Below are 12,989 nucleotides of genomic sequence, written 5' to 3' on the forward strand. Positions count from 1 at the left end.
CAGCTGATACAAGCAGAGTTCTCTGTGATAGATGCAAAAAATGGCTACGAGGACATTAAGAAATGCAAAACCGAAAAAGAGATCATCCAAATGTTAGCTAATATGAATCTGGATTTCATTATGACAACTTGCATATTAGAGTAGCAGAGGTGAGAGAGGGAAGAGAATTTACAAGAATGGAATTAGCAGATATTTGACAACACCTGTCTGTTATGGAGGAATCATATCTTTGAGGCACATCTTTAAATTCAAACCCAGGAATATGCCTAGATAGCAAAAAAAAAAAAAAAAATTGCATTTATTTATGCTTCAATATCCAGTTCAATTAAAGCCTACAACCTCTAGAGACCTGGCATGAAATAAGAAGAGAAAGGAATTCAAGAGCTCAAATTCCATGTGAAGCTCCACAGGTTATGAAGGGCAAAGATCACCTTCCCAGGAAACATGGCTCAGCAGCTATCAACACTCCCTCCTTCTGGATAGCATTCCAATAAATATTCCAGTTTTGGGGCAGAATGGGGCATGTCTGGAAGGGCTTTAGGCTTGTTGGTATGGAATACTTCACTCTTAATTCTTAATTCCAATCTAGGAAAAAACCCTGCTTGTTTTATTAGAGAGGAGAAGAGTTGCATTCGATCCAGTCAGCATCCTTAGACAAAATGAACCTGGAAAGCCTAGTCCCATGTATAAGTACAGTGGTTACTGATCTTTCTAGGCTGAGAAAAGTATTGCCAGGACTCAACTCTTTTTCCAAAATGGTGGGAAATAATTTAACCCTCATTTTTGGAGATGTTCATTTGTGCAGTACTTTCTTCTTCTAATATAAATCCCCTCAAAAAGAAAATACCAATTTCTGTACAGTTATATCTGTCAAAGCAATTTTTCATTCTGATGCTCAACAAGACATCCAGGATTAACTAACATTTCATAGCAACTCTGAAATCCCTTAAGATTGCTGGCAGCATAGAACTGAAAACACCCAGGGACCACTTAAACACATTGTAAATACAACATTACCTTGATCAATGCATTCCACATTATTGGTTACTGTATAATGAAGTCGACTTAGTGGGAACTGTCTGCAACTCAGTTTTATAGTGCCATAGTGTTCACAGTTTTTTACAGTGCTGGTTTGTTCAATTTGAACTACTGCAGCTGTAACACACCTCCTATTTGGAATTCTAAGGAAGTCAGGAAGCACTCCTAATGGATGAGTGCTTAAATTATACGAGAGCTGAGAAACCTGAACTTCCTAGGGAGACCTGTGAAGCAGACTGCCAAAATCAATCAGATCTGTGAGAAGTCAGGCTTGTAGGCAAGGCCCAGTGCATGGCAGGGACATTTTGGTGTGTTTCATACCTGATGGGAACAGTGGTATGCTCTGTCTTGGACTGCCAGTTTCTCCTCTTGATGTCTATATAACTTAGGTCAAAGTCACAAGGTGCTTATATAGCTTGAGTTATAAGATATCAATATAACCTGATATATCTATATAACCTGATATCAATATAACCTAAATCATAGCTTTTTATACCTATATAACCTGAATCATAACTTTTTGTACCTATATAACCTGATATAAACACTTTCTATACAATGCAATGGCTACTATATGGTTAACTAGCTGGTTAATGCTAAATAGACAAAAAAGAGGAAAAAACTCAGCAGGTGGATAGCTTCAGAGATCGATAACTATAGTACTAATGAGAAATTGGCAAATGTAAAGCCAATTAGCCACAAAATAAAGAATTTAGGCCACTTAGGACCAAACAGAATAAGGAACAGCATAACTGTGCATGCTCCAAAGTGAAAAGTTCAGGGTTTTTTTTGAATGATGCCTTCATCAAAGACCCCTGATGACCCACCCCTGATGGAGTGGGGAGGCACAAGTGCAGTGCAAAAGAACTATCTAATAACCGTGAGATCTATATAAATATATGTAAATATACTACATAAATTAGTTCCAGTGTATATATGATGATGCTATAGTGATACAATAACACTAAGCAATACTTACTGTATACATACATATATATATATGTACCTGACAAGGTGGGTGAGTTAGGTAGAGACATCCCCCTCACCACCAGCACTGCAATAAATGAATACTTGCTCTACAGACCCAGGTCTGTGGGGATTTATTTCCAGCCTATCTTTCGGGCATCACTGTCTTGCAGCCTCACCTCAATCCTGTGGTCCTGACAAGCAGGCTTGGGAGCATGGCTGATGGGTATTTTGCCATCTGGTAGCAGTCACAGGTGATCTCTGTCACCAATACTCGCTGTCCTGGAGGAACATAACCAGAACAGATGAGTGGCATTGTAGCAACTGCAAAATGGTTTTCAGAAAAAGGTTCAGGGCAGTACAGAACCATCCAACCCCTGCAGAGACCATTATCTGCCCACCTGCATCTCTTGCCTGTTTTCTGCATGCCTGTGGTGGCACCTGAAATGAAAACAGAGAAGCTCACCAGAGGTATTTCTAGAATGCTGTAGCTAGTGTAGGATATGTGAAAAAAATATATAAAGAAAGAAGGAACAAAAAGGAAAAAAGAAGGAGGAAGGAGGAGGGAAGAGGGAGGAGGGAGAGGAGACAGGAAAAGAAGAGGGAAAGGAGGAGGGAAAGGGAAAGGGAAAGGGAAAGGGAAAGGGAAAGGGAAAGGGAAAGGGAAAGGGAAAGGGAAAGGGAAAGGGAAAGGGAAAGGGAAAGGGAAAGGGAAAGGGAAAGGGAAAGGGAAAGGGAAAGGGAAAGGGAAAGGGAAAGGGAAAGGGAAAGGGAAAGGGAAAGGGAAAGGGAAAGGGAAAGGGAAAGACCTTCCCCAAGCCCCAAGATGAAAGGTTTGACTCTTCTGCTGCATTCTTTCTTCAGAAGTGCTGTCACTGCCATGCCTGGGAGGGCATCTTCCCCAGTCATGGCCTCCTGCTTCCAGCATGTGCCCAGGTTCCCCTCTGCAAGGCACTCCATGGTGCTGCTGCTGGCCTTGTCACAGGGAGGGTTACGGTAAGACGCAGGACTCACATCTCCAAAGGGATCTGAGATTTGCTTGGTGGGTTATCCCTCTCAGAGAAAGGACATCAGGTATGAGGTCTCACCGGCAATGGCCCTGGTGTCTCCCTGCTGTGGAATACATGTGTGTGTCATGGAGCAGCAGGGAGCAGTGATGTCACATCTGGTGCCAGAGTAAGCCAGGGAGAGGGATGGGGTGGCTTCCCCCTAAGAACTGCTGGTCCCACTGGTCCCAGTGTCAACAGCTTTGGCAGTGCCAGTGCTGTGGCTGCTGCTCAGCAGGGTACAAGAGCAAAGATCCTCTGTGCTCTCCCAACAGGAAGCTGCCATTGGGTGAAAATGCTTTGTAGTGCGGAATTCCAAAGGACGTGTTGGCTCAGGGGAAGCAGATACAAGCTTACAAAGGGGAAGGCTCTTCCCCAGGTCAAAGAGTTTTTTGAGTGGGATGAGGTGGAAATGGTCTGTGTGGACTGTGGGAGAGGAGTCCTAGGGCTTCTTCCTTTTCCAGCTCTATGGAGAAACAACTCCTGGAAAGATCTCTTTAGCTGCCAGATGTGCTTCTTTTCAACTCAGAAGTGAAAATCCTCATGTGTAGGAGCTTTGTAGCTTGCTTTTGATGGCCCAAGTCACTTGTGATAAGCATTGGTGAACATACAGTTGCCAGCTCTAGCACAGATTCAGTTGGTTTGTATGGAATACCTCTTAGTTGATATCAGCAGGAGGATATCACAGATCCAAGTCTACTGCCAGGAGCCTTTGAAAACCCCAGGCTTTCTTTTGTTGACCCTTTGGCCTTGCTCCTGCTTCCAGGTCTGCTTGTGTGCCTAGTAAATATCTGTAATAAACCAAACTTTCAGCACTGTTGCCTACTTGTGAGAGCACATAGACTATTGTGTATGATTATGTGTATGGCCTTCACATACACCAACTGGAGGTAAAGAGCTCTTTGCACAATGGTCCCAACCCTGGGATACAACCAGGGATTCTGTGGAGGTCTGGCCAATGGAATCTTCATGAACAATTGTTCATGAAGTTTGCTCTTCTCTCTTCTGAAGGCACTGGTTGTACATGAGCTTCCTCCTGGCTCATGCTCGAGTGTCCGTGCTCTCAACCTGACCCACAAGAACATGGACATGGGCTGTGAGATCCAAATCATGAACACTCTGGTGAGTGTAAACCCCCAGCAACAACATAAAAACATAAAAACACATCTCTAAGTAAAGCAGAGGGAACTGAGGCTGGGGGTCACACAAGTGCAGCTGAAAGCAGGTGCAAGGAGAGGCAGGGCTACACCCTCCTTTGTATCTCACAGAATCACAGAATGGGTAAGGCTGGAAGAGACCACAGTGGGTTACCAGCTCCAGCCTCCCTCCTCAAGAAGGGTCATCCTCGAGCACACTGTAAAGGTTTAAGTCCAGATGGATCTTGATTCTGTCATGGGGGAAGAGTCAGTTTTGGCTTCCTGAGCAATATTATCCCAGCTACACGCTGAAAATAGAAATAATACATCCTTCACATATAAAAAACCCAAAAAATTTCCTTGGGTTTTAGTCTCATTTTTATCTTAACACAGCTTTGAAATATTTTATGGATATATTTATCATACTATGAGACTACTAGATGACTTTCATAATGGGAATTTTAAAACATTCTTCTAAGAAACCTTAAAAGTTGTGTAATTAATTCTTCATCTTCTTAATATTTCAGAAATGTTCAATGTAAAAGATCATACATATTCTTTTCCTGGGGAATCGAATCAGGAGGATGTGTTGGAAAGCCTATTTGGCAGTGTTATTTCAAAAGGTGGTGTCTCTGGATGATTGAGGACGGATGACCTGGAGGAAGGCAGCTGGCTGGAGGATACTGTTTGTGCTCCTTGGTCAAGGGTTTGTGTCAACATGATCTTGTTGGCAGAAGGTTGAAACCACTACTGACCAGAAAGAATATGAGGAATGTTTCCTCCATGGGAGAATCTTCATTATCTGAAAAGGTAATATGTGTTTTCTTATGCATAAGTGAGATATTGAACATGATAGATACAGAAGATTTGTATGTAGAAAAGTATTCCTCACTGGGAAGTCAAGGCTGCTTGTTTACAGCCTTCTAGAGTATGAATGGCCGGTGTGTATGGTCTGTGAACACATCAGGTCATAGCAAGATATGTGAGCATACAGAGATCTGATAATCAGCTGTTATGCGGCTTGCATTTCTTTATCTGCAAAGAGGATCCCAAATTGATTCCTCTTCTTGAAACTAGAGCTGGAAGAACATATATTTGCTGTAAAGGATTACTGCTGTTCACAGGATCTGTTTTCTTTTAGCCTTTCTGACAGTGATGATGAAAGATACATATATGTGTACAGCAGATGGAAATCTGTGTAGAAGTAATTGAAGGTCTTTGAAGTCTGCTCAAATATTGTGCTAGGGACTGAAAAGGAAAAATTATTCTTCTTTAGAAACTTGCTTTTGTGGAGGAAGAAGGGAAAGGTAGCTGGTAGATGCTCACAATAATATCTAGGAAAGGATAATGTTTCTCAGTAACAGGCTCATCACCCGAATCAGTTCTCCAATTCCCCTACATTGAGTCAATGAAACATAGAGAAGAAAGGAATTCTAATTTCTTAGATGCAGCTAATTCTTTTTCCAATGTGTAAAAAGATGCAAATGTTTTATTTCTCCTTGGCACAAGACCCTTTCATTTCTCTGAATGAGTTTGCTTTGATAGTCTGCTCTTCTTGACAGAAGCGTCAGTTTTCTCTCCCGGAGGCTGGTTATGCTGCCAAGAGAGGGCAGCAAACAAGCACGGAAACTGCATGCTTGGCCCTATATTAGGTCACATGGGAATACAAGGAATCATTAGGACAGTACATCCATGCCTTACTATAATTACTGCCCACTGCACTAAACCTGCTGTTTGTTTTTACTGCAAAAGCAAACCTCTGAATTGCACTTCTTTCTGTTTTTTTTTTTCCAATAAAATAAATAAGCCCAAACTTCAGTGAAACATTTGAAAACAAATCTTGTGCTGTGGAGAGCATGGCTGGACAAACAGTACGCACTGTTTTGGGGGTGCTGTGTAGAAGGCATGAATCCCACACCTGCCTTTTCATGGTTTTGCAGAGGACTAAATGCATGTAACAAAGTGTACAGCTACACTGTATCTTTGTTTCCATGTGTAATACATATCATTATTCATGCTGTCAGCTTCCTACTGCAGGCTTCATTACACATAGCACAGGCTCTGATCTCCAACGGGCAGCACTTTTTTTCAAATCCATCATTCCTTTAATATCCAGAGCCAACTCCGTCATGCATACACAATCAGATCACCACATACCCTTAAAGACATGCTTATTACAGTATTTATTGAATTGATCTGGGCTGAACCTGCTTTAGTAAAAAAAAAAAAAAAAAAAAGTAACCTGATTGGTTTAAATACAGGTAATTATTTTTACCCCAAAAGGACCTGCAGTGTTTTGATCCCCATCTCTGGAGGCCCACATTTTTGAGATTACATTAAAACACATCATTCACAGTGGATTTTCACTTAATGAAAACAATGGCCTGACACAAAATATTGAAGTAGAAATGGAAGGTCTGTGTGGGCTTTGCGTTACTGCAGGACAAGCTGCTGTTGCTCACTGAGGTTCTGCTCTTCTAAGGTCAAACATCATTGCTGGCTCTTTACCCATTGATTGGAAAACACCTGAAGCTCTACTGGTAAAATAAACTAATATTTAAGGACTGGAGCATACTGTTCTAGCACAAGGCTAGAATTGTGGGAAAATACAAAGCAGTGGATGAATCCTGCCACCTGTTCTATACTTAGGTTTGAACACATTAATGCCAGCTTAGCCTTGTGTACAAAAAAAGAAAAGCCTTGGGTCAGACTAAGACCTAGTTATGGAAGACCTTGGCAGGCTTCTCAGAGAAGGAGGTGCTGAGAGAGCATCAAGCCCAAAGGAAGGTATTCAGACAATTCCAGGCACAGAAGGCCTCCTGTCAGAAACTTCTCTGGCTGGTGAAGGGGAAAAACAATGATCCCACCGGTGACCCTGCTGATTTCTTCTCAGCCAGGGTATTTGTGCACAAACCTGCATTTTAAGGGGAAAGAGACTGAAAGAGAGGGAGGAGAGGGAATGGGAGTGGTGGTGTTATAGTAGGCAAACACTCTTCCCTTTGTAGGTACCACCACTCACATATAGAAGACCTGGTTCTGTCTCACTAGTCCTCTGTAACCTGTGCAAGAGCACTGGAGTCCAGATTAATTTAAAGGCCAATTCAGTTTTATGAATTCCCTGGAGGCTGTGAGCTTTGGTTGCACTTTCATGCTACAGCTAATTTTCTTTCTCAGCTGCTGAAAGTGGCAGGACCCCTTCTGCTCCACTCTCCCCTGTGGGGTTTGCTCAGGTCCGCGAGCAGCCTTAGCAGAATTAACACCCCCAGCTCCTCCAACATCTTTTCAGAAAGGGGGGAGACTGCAGTAAGTTCAGCTTGAGCTGTGCAAACAATGATTAAAGAAAAAAAACAGGAGTGAGATAGTGAAAGGCTGACCATTTGATTTCTGCAGGTGGTGCACCCTGTATCAACTCGCTCTGAGCTGAACATTGGCTTCATAGTGCTGTCAGCAGCTGAACTGGCACTCTGAGAGTCACTGATTTTATTTGAGTGAGAGCACAGATCACAAGGGGGATGGATAAGCTTATACCCTGCCAGCTCTATGCCAACATCTTCAGCACAGTACTTCCCTTTTCATCACACAAACTACAAGAAGAGGTCTGCTCCCCTGGATGGACTTTCCTACAGGTGGTGGATGATGGGTCTTTATGTTAAGTACTTGTACTTGCAGGCCAGAGAGTGCTCAGCATTGAGCTCACCAGTGGAACAGTCTGGGAAATATAAATATCACTTTTTCTTTCAGAACTTCTACTTTCTTTCATTAGCACAAGCAATAGCTTCATCCAGTCAAACAAGCCAGTTGTTTAAAGGAAAGCAAAGAACTCCTGTTTCCATGCTGTCCCAGTAGCAGTTCTTCTGTTGTTTTTGGGTTTTTTTTCCTCTGATTTCTTTTTTTCCTTTGTTTATTTGGTTATTTTTTTTTTTCTGGGTTTTTTTTTCCTTTTTTTTTTTTTTTTTTTTTTTTTCTTTTTCAATGAATGGGGAAAGCAGACATTAGTCACCATGAAAACGTTTTGATCACAGAATCACAAATTAAGCTGATTTGGAAGGGACCCACAAGAATCATCAAATCCAACTCCTGGCCCTGCACAGAACCATCCCCAAGAAGTACACCATGTGCCCAAGAGTGTCGTCCAACATCTTTTGAACTCTGTCAGGCTGCTGCTGTGACCACATCCCTGGGGAGCCTGTTCCAGTGCCCAAACACCCTTTTCCTAATACCAAATCTAAACCTCCCCTGACATAACTTCAGACCACTCCCTTGTGTCCTGTCACTGGTCACTACAGAGCAGAGATCAGTGCCTGCCCCTCCTCTTCCCCTCCCAAGGAAGCTGTCACTGCACTGAGGTCTCCCCTCAGTCTCCTCTTCTCCAGGCTGAACAGACCAAGTGACCTCAGCCACTCCTCACACGGCTTCCCCCCAAGGCCCTTCACCATTCTCACAGCCCTCCTTTGGACACTCCCGAACACCTCAATGTCTTTTATGGCAGTGACCGAAACTGAATACAATATTCAAGGTGAGGCTGCCCCAGTGCAGAGCAGGTTGGGATTATGTGTGTGTCCTTTTTGTAACGGGCAATAGTAACTCCAGATTCACCACTCTCATCAGAGAGCAGCAGAAGACTAATGACTTGAGTACAGGTCTGGGAGTCTTTGTCAATTAACAAACTATGGGGCTTCTCTGCTGAAATTACATAACCTATAAGCAGCATTTCAGAAGTTTGCAGCAGTAATGAGACTATGGCTGTTTGCTCTAAGTTTGTGGTTCTGTATACTGGTAATAATGCAGATGTAGCCATCAACATTCAGAATTTGGTGCAGAATGATTTTTTTTCTAAATATGGAATAATCTTTGCAGTGCCACGTTGTAATGAACCTGTCTTGGAAAACATAAGTAATATTGTGTAATAGCTGTAATTTTTAAGTAATAGTGTGTAATATTTGCTCAGCATGGACTATTATGCTATCAACAAAATTTTCTGAATTAATCCTGTTATGTGTGTTATGTCCTTCATCTCCCCTGTCAATGCTTTTAACTGTATAAATTACAACTCTTCTGAGGCCATTAAGCAACCTGCTTACCCAGAAACATTTTTGTTTTGCAGGCTATTAATGCACTGTAAGAGGATAGCCCTGACCTTGCAAAACAAGGGGAGAAAATTTTCCATGACTCTACATACAGGCAACAGTGAGAGATACAGAGGGAGGAGAGGATGAAACAGAAAATATAGCACTTGTCATGGTGGAAAACTGTTAAAGCAGACCATGTTAAGAATAAAGCAAAAGTGATATTCATTGTTATTCTTTTATGAAGGAAGGGAAACCCTTCACTTGGTAAAACTAATGGTAAAGTTCTCTGTTAAGGCTTGCTAATTGAGTACTGCTGAATGCTTGCATCTAGGAAGGCATTCCTGTCACTGTGTCTGCTTAGAGGCACAAGTTGCTGCCAAACTGAAACCTTAGCCATGTTTGGCTTTATCTTGTGAGCTCTGTCAGACATGTATTTTTTTCTATTAACAATCTCCAGCTTTTCACATCTTATAGCTGATAATGAAAAATATTAATAGAAGAGAAACTCTTGTCACTAAAATGAAATCAATGCATTATAAAAGACATTCTATGAAATTCTTTCTTGTTTGAGAAACAGGCCTTTCAAGGCTGTTTTGGTTTTGTTACATTTGAAGTTTTTTTGTTCTTTTCTATTAAAAAAAAATCAATTCTTGATGTGTTTTGTTATATCAGGAAACATTTTCCAGGATTATTCTGACTAAACTTTGTTTGGCACATTGTTTACATTGAAAATATTAGACAGCAATTATGTAGTAGAGAATAGTGAGAGACTGTCTGCAATGCAAGTGTTTTCATCTGTGGCTGGAAAAGGAGAACAACAGAAACAACATCAGTTTGAAATGCTTTTTTTTTTCTTTGCATTTCATGTATGCTAGTTCTCAAGCATATTTGAACAGATTTAAGGCAGTTCTTCAGTGTTCTTTTCTCCTCCTGTACTTGATAGGACTGCTAGCAGTGAGTCAGTAAGGTAGCTTGCATTAGGTATCACTATAGTTTTGTATTAGTGATATCAAATGTAATTACTAAAATAGCACTGGAAACCTTTGCTTTTTCTGGTAGCAATTAAATTAAACATGATTATTTATTATTTTCTGAATACTGAAAACTGGCTGTTCCAAATTCAAGGACAGTTAGCTTTAAGCAACAATTAGCTCCTTGCTGAAAAGGCAGTAAAAGGGGCTTTAGTGTCTGTATCAGTATCTATAATGTTGCTCATGTTTTTCAGCACCATGATTATAGGAGGTAGCTGGTGTGCTCTTCTCTGCTGCCTTTGCCACAGTGGGGTGGCCGGAGCCACCCAAGCTCCTTGAGGAGAGCCACAAGCACTGTGAGCAAGGGTGGAGAGTTTCAGCGGTGGGAGGCTTTTGGCATTCCTCTGCCAGTGCTGATTCACTGAAGTGCTGTCTACAGTATTTATAACCTTTTTTAGTTTTTCCCCACTGTGTAAATGTACTTTTTTCTGTGATATTTAAAATATTAGATGTAAGACAACATGTCTATAGCATACAGTCTATAAATTACACCAATAAGGGGATTATGTGAAGAAAACAGAAGGAGAAGGGGAAGATGTCTAAGAGAAATAGGGGTAGATGCAGCCTGTCCAAAAACAAACCTCAGCAACCCAGAGACTCCTGTTCTTGGGCTCCTGAGCTGTTGCTCTACTCTTGCTAGTTATTTCTTCCACCTCTATAAAATCATTCCTTCTGTGTGATCCCAGAATGTACCGGTTTTTCTGGTGAGAAGCCCATAATTGCAGTATCCTAGGGTGCAGCTCTCAGCCAATGTTTGGCAGTTAAAGTCCTCAGGTCATTTACACTTTAATGTAATTCTCTTTCAACAGCTAGTTTAGAAAAAGTGTTACCACAAGTGTAACTGTCTGCTCATATCACTGCATAGTGCCTTCAAGAACCATACTGACAGCTATCTTGAGCACTAGGAGCCTGCAAATAAAAATTATCATTTCATTTCAATGGTGAGATGTGTTCCTTGCCACTGCTTATCACTGCCCATCTCCCTTCCACACTTACCAGGACACTTAGTGTGCTGACCTGCTGGCTGACTACTGCCGCAATTCCAGCCAAATGAAGCTCTGGTTACTTGTCTGAGGCTATACTCACTGATGACTGCAGCTCTGCCATTATTCTCCCAGGCAGCTGTCTTCATGCTACATGCAGAGTTTCCTCAGCACTGCAGCAGAATGCAGCACTAAAAGGGTATGCAGGCATTATCTGGCAAAGGGTGGAAATTTGTATCCTTCTACAAGAAAAATCTAAGAAATGAGCATTTTGTCCTGCTGTGACCTGATCCTGCTCTTGCAGTCATTAATGCTAGGGCTGGAAAAGCAAGGTAAGAAACCCTCCCCTGTGTTTGGAATGGTAAAAGAGTTCTGGAGTTTTGACTACAAATCAAATATATCGAATGGTGTCTAAAGTTGAATTACTGTTCTGCAGGAAAAGCTGAAGAAAACCGTTGCCATGACTATTGCATTTGCAAAGGAGACTCTTTTCTGTATCTCAGAGTGCTCTGCAACCAGTAGCCTACACGCTGTGATAACACCTGTTTGTATCCTGGCGGGAGTGAACAAAGAGTCAGAGATAGGGAGAGACCTTGGGAATGCTGACCATTATGTGGACTTAAGTGAAAGGATACGGGCCATGGCTGGCACAGGCAAGGCATGGTGGTCACCTGGTTCAACAGCAGTGTTTGAAGCAAACAGATGAGGAAAGGTAGTGGTCATGCCAAAAGGGACGGGCCAACAAGGCAACACAATGGAAAAACGCTCTCTGGCTTCAGTCTCAGCCCCCTCTCCCCAAAGCAGGTTAGGTGTTCAGAGACATCCCCATGCTTTGCTATGCTAAGCTTTTAAGTGAATACAATGATCTTTACTAGCCACAGAAGGCTACACATATTTTATTTAAAAGTCTTGTAAGCATTGTACAATGGAAAGCAGAGCTAACACACTCCATATGCATGATGGTTTGTCTTTCTCTACAGCTGAATATGTGTGATTTAAAATTTTTCTTTGTTCTGCCTGAAGGCCTATATGGATTTCTACAAAAGTGCTGAGATATATTAACTGGAATAAACCATTTTCTGGGATTTTTTTTCTCTTAAAAATGCAATCCTATTGCAAAATTCCTGGCATTCATTTTAGTTGTTTCTCTATCAATTTGACCTGTGAAAAATGTGACGCCTTGCAGCTGCCACCTCTCTCCTCACTGTATTTATCCCTTAGAGAAAAGGCAAAGTAAAAGCAGCATGTCTTCCATCTCAGGAAACCATCAGTCTTGTTTGGTGTAATCACTAAATTGGAGAAAAAAAGGCAAAACTCAAAGCAGAGATAAGGCAGCTTCTCCTCAGATTTCACTGCTAGGGATGGTCTGCCTGCACTCCCTGGCTGATAGACAGAGTTCAGGGGTACCCAAGGCACCAAGGACAGTACCTAGGTACTCAAGGTGCTAGTGGTATATATCCCAGAGTTTTATTATTCTTAAATACATGAAGGCAATCTGTGGGGTACAGCTTTAATGAGATCAGGACAGTTAGCATTAAAAGCTAAGCAAACATCTCCACTTTGCTCTGACCGAATCTGCTGAGGCATGCATGCAAGAAGTCCCGGTAAAATGCATCTAGCTTGCAGAAGAGAATGGAGCACATGCTTATACCCTGCAGCAATGGAACTGGAAACCTAAATAAGGATGGAATTGGTTACATGAGTACTTCCAGTAGACTAA

General features: G+C 41.8%; 1 long non-coding RNA gene across 1 annotated transcript; it reads left to right on the forward strand.

The window, feature by feature from the left end:
- Positions 1–8,534: 8,534 nt before the first annotated feature.
- On the forward strand, positions 8,535–9,474 carry LOC131573431 (uncharacterized). The gene is made up of 2 exons (XR_009276195.1): positions 8,535–8,702; positions 9,291–9,474. It is a non-coding gene; the product is annotated as an uncharacterized LOC131573431 (long non-coding RNA).
- Positions 9,475–12,989: the final 3,515 nt, after the last annotated feature.

This window comes from Poecile atricapillus, chromosome Z (genome assembly GCF_030490865.1).
Source record: "Poecile atricapillus isolate bPoeAtr1 chromosome Z, bPoeAtr1.hap1, whole genome shotgun sequence".
In the NCBI taxonomy this organism is placed as follows: domain Eukaryota; kingdom Metazoa; phylum Chordata; class Aves; order Passeriformes; family Paridae; genus Poecile; species Poecile atricapillus.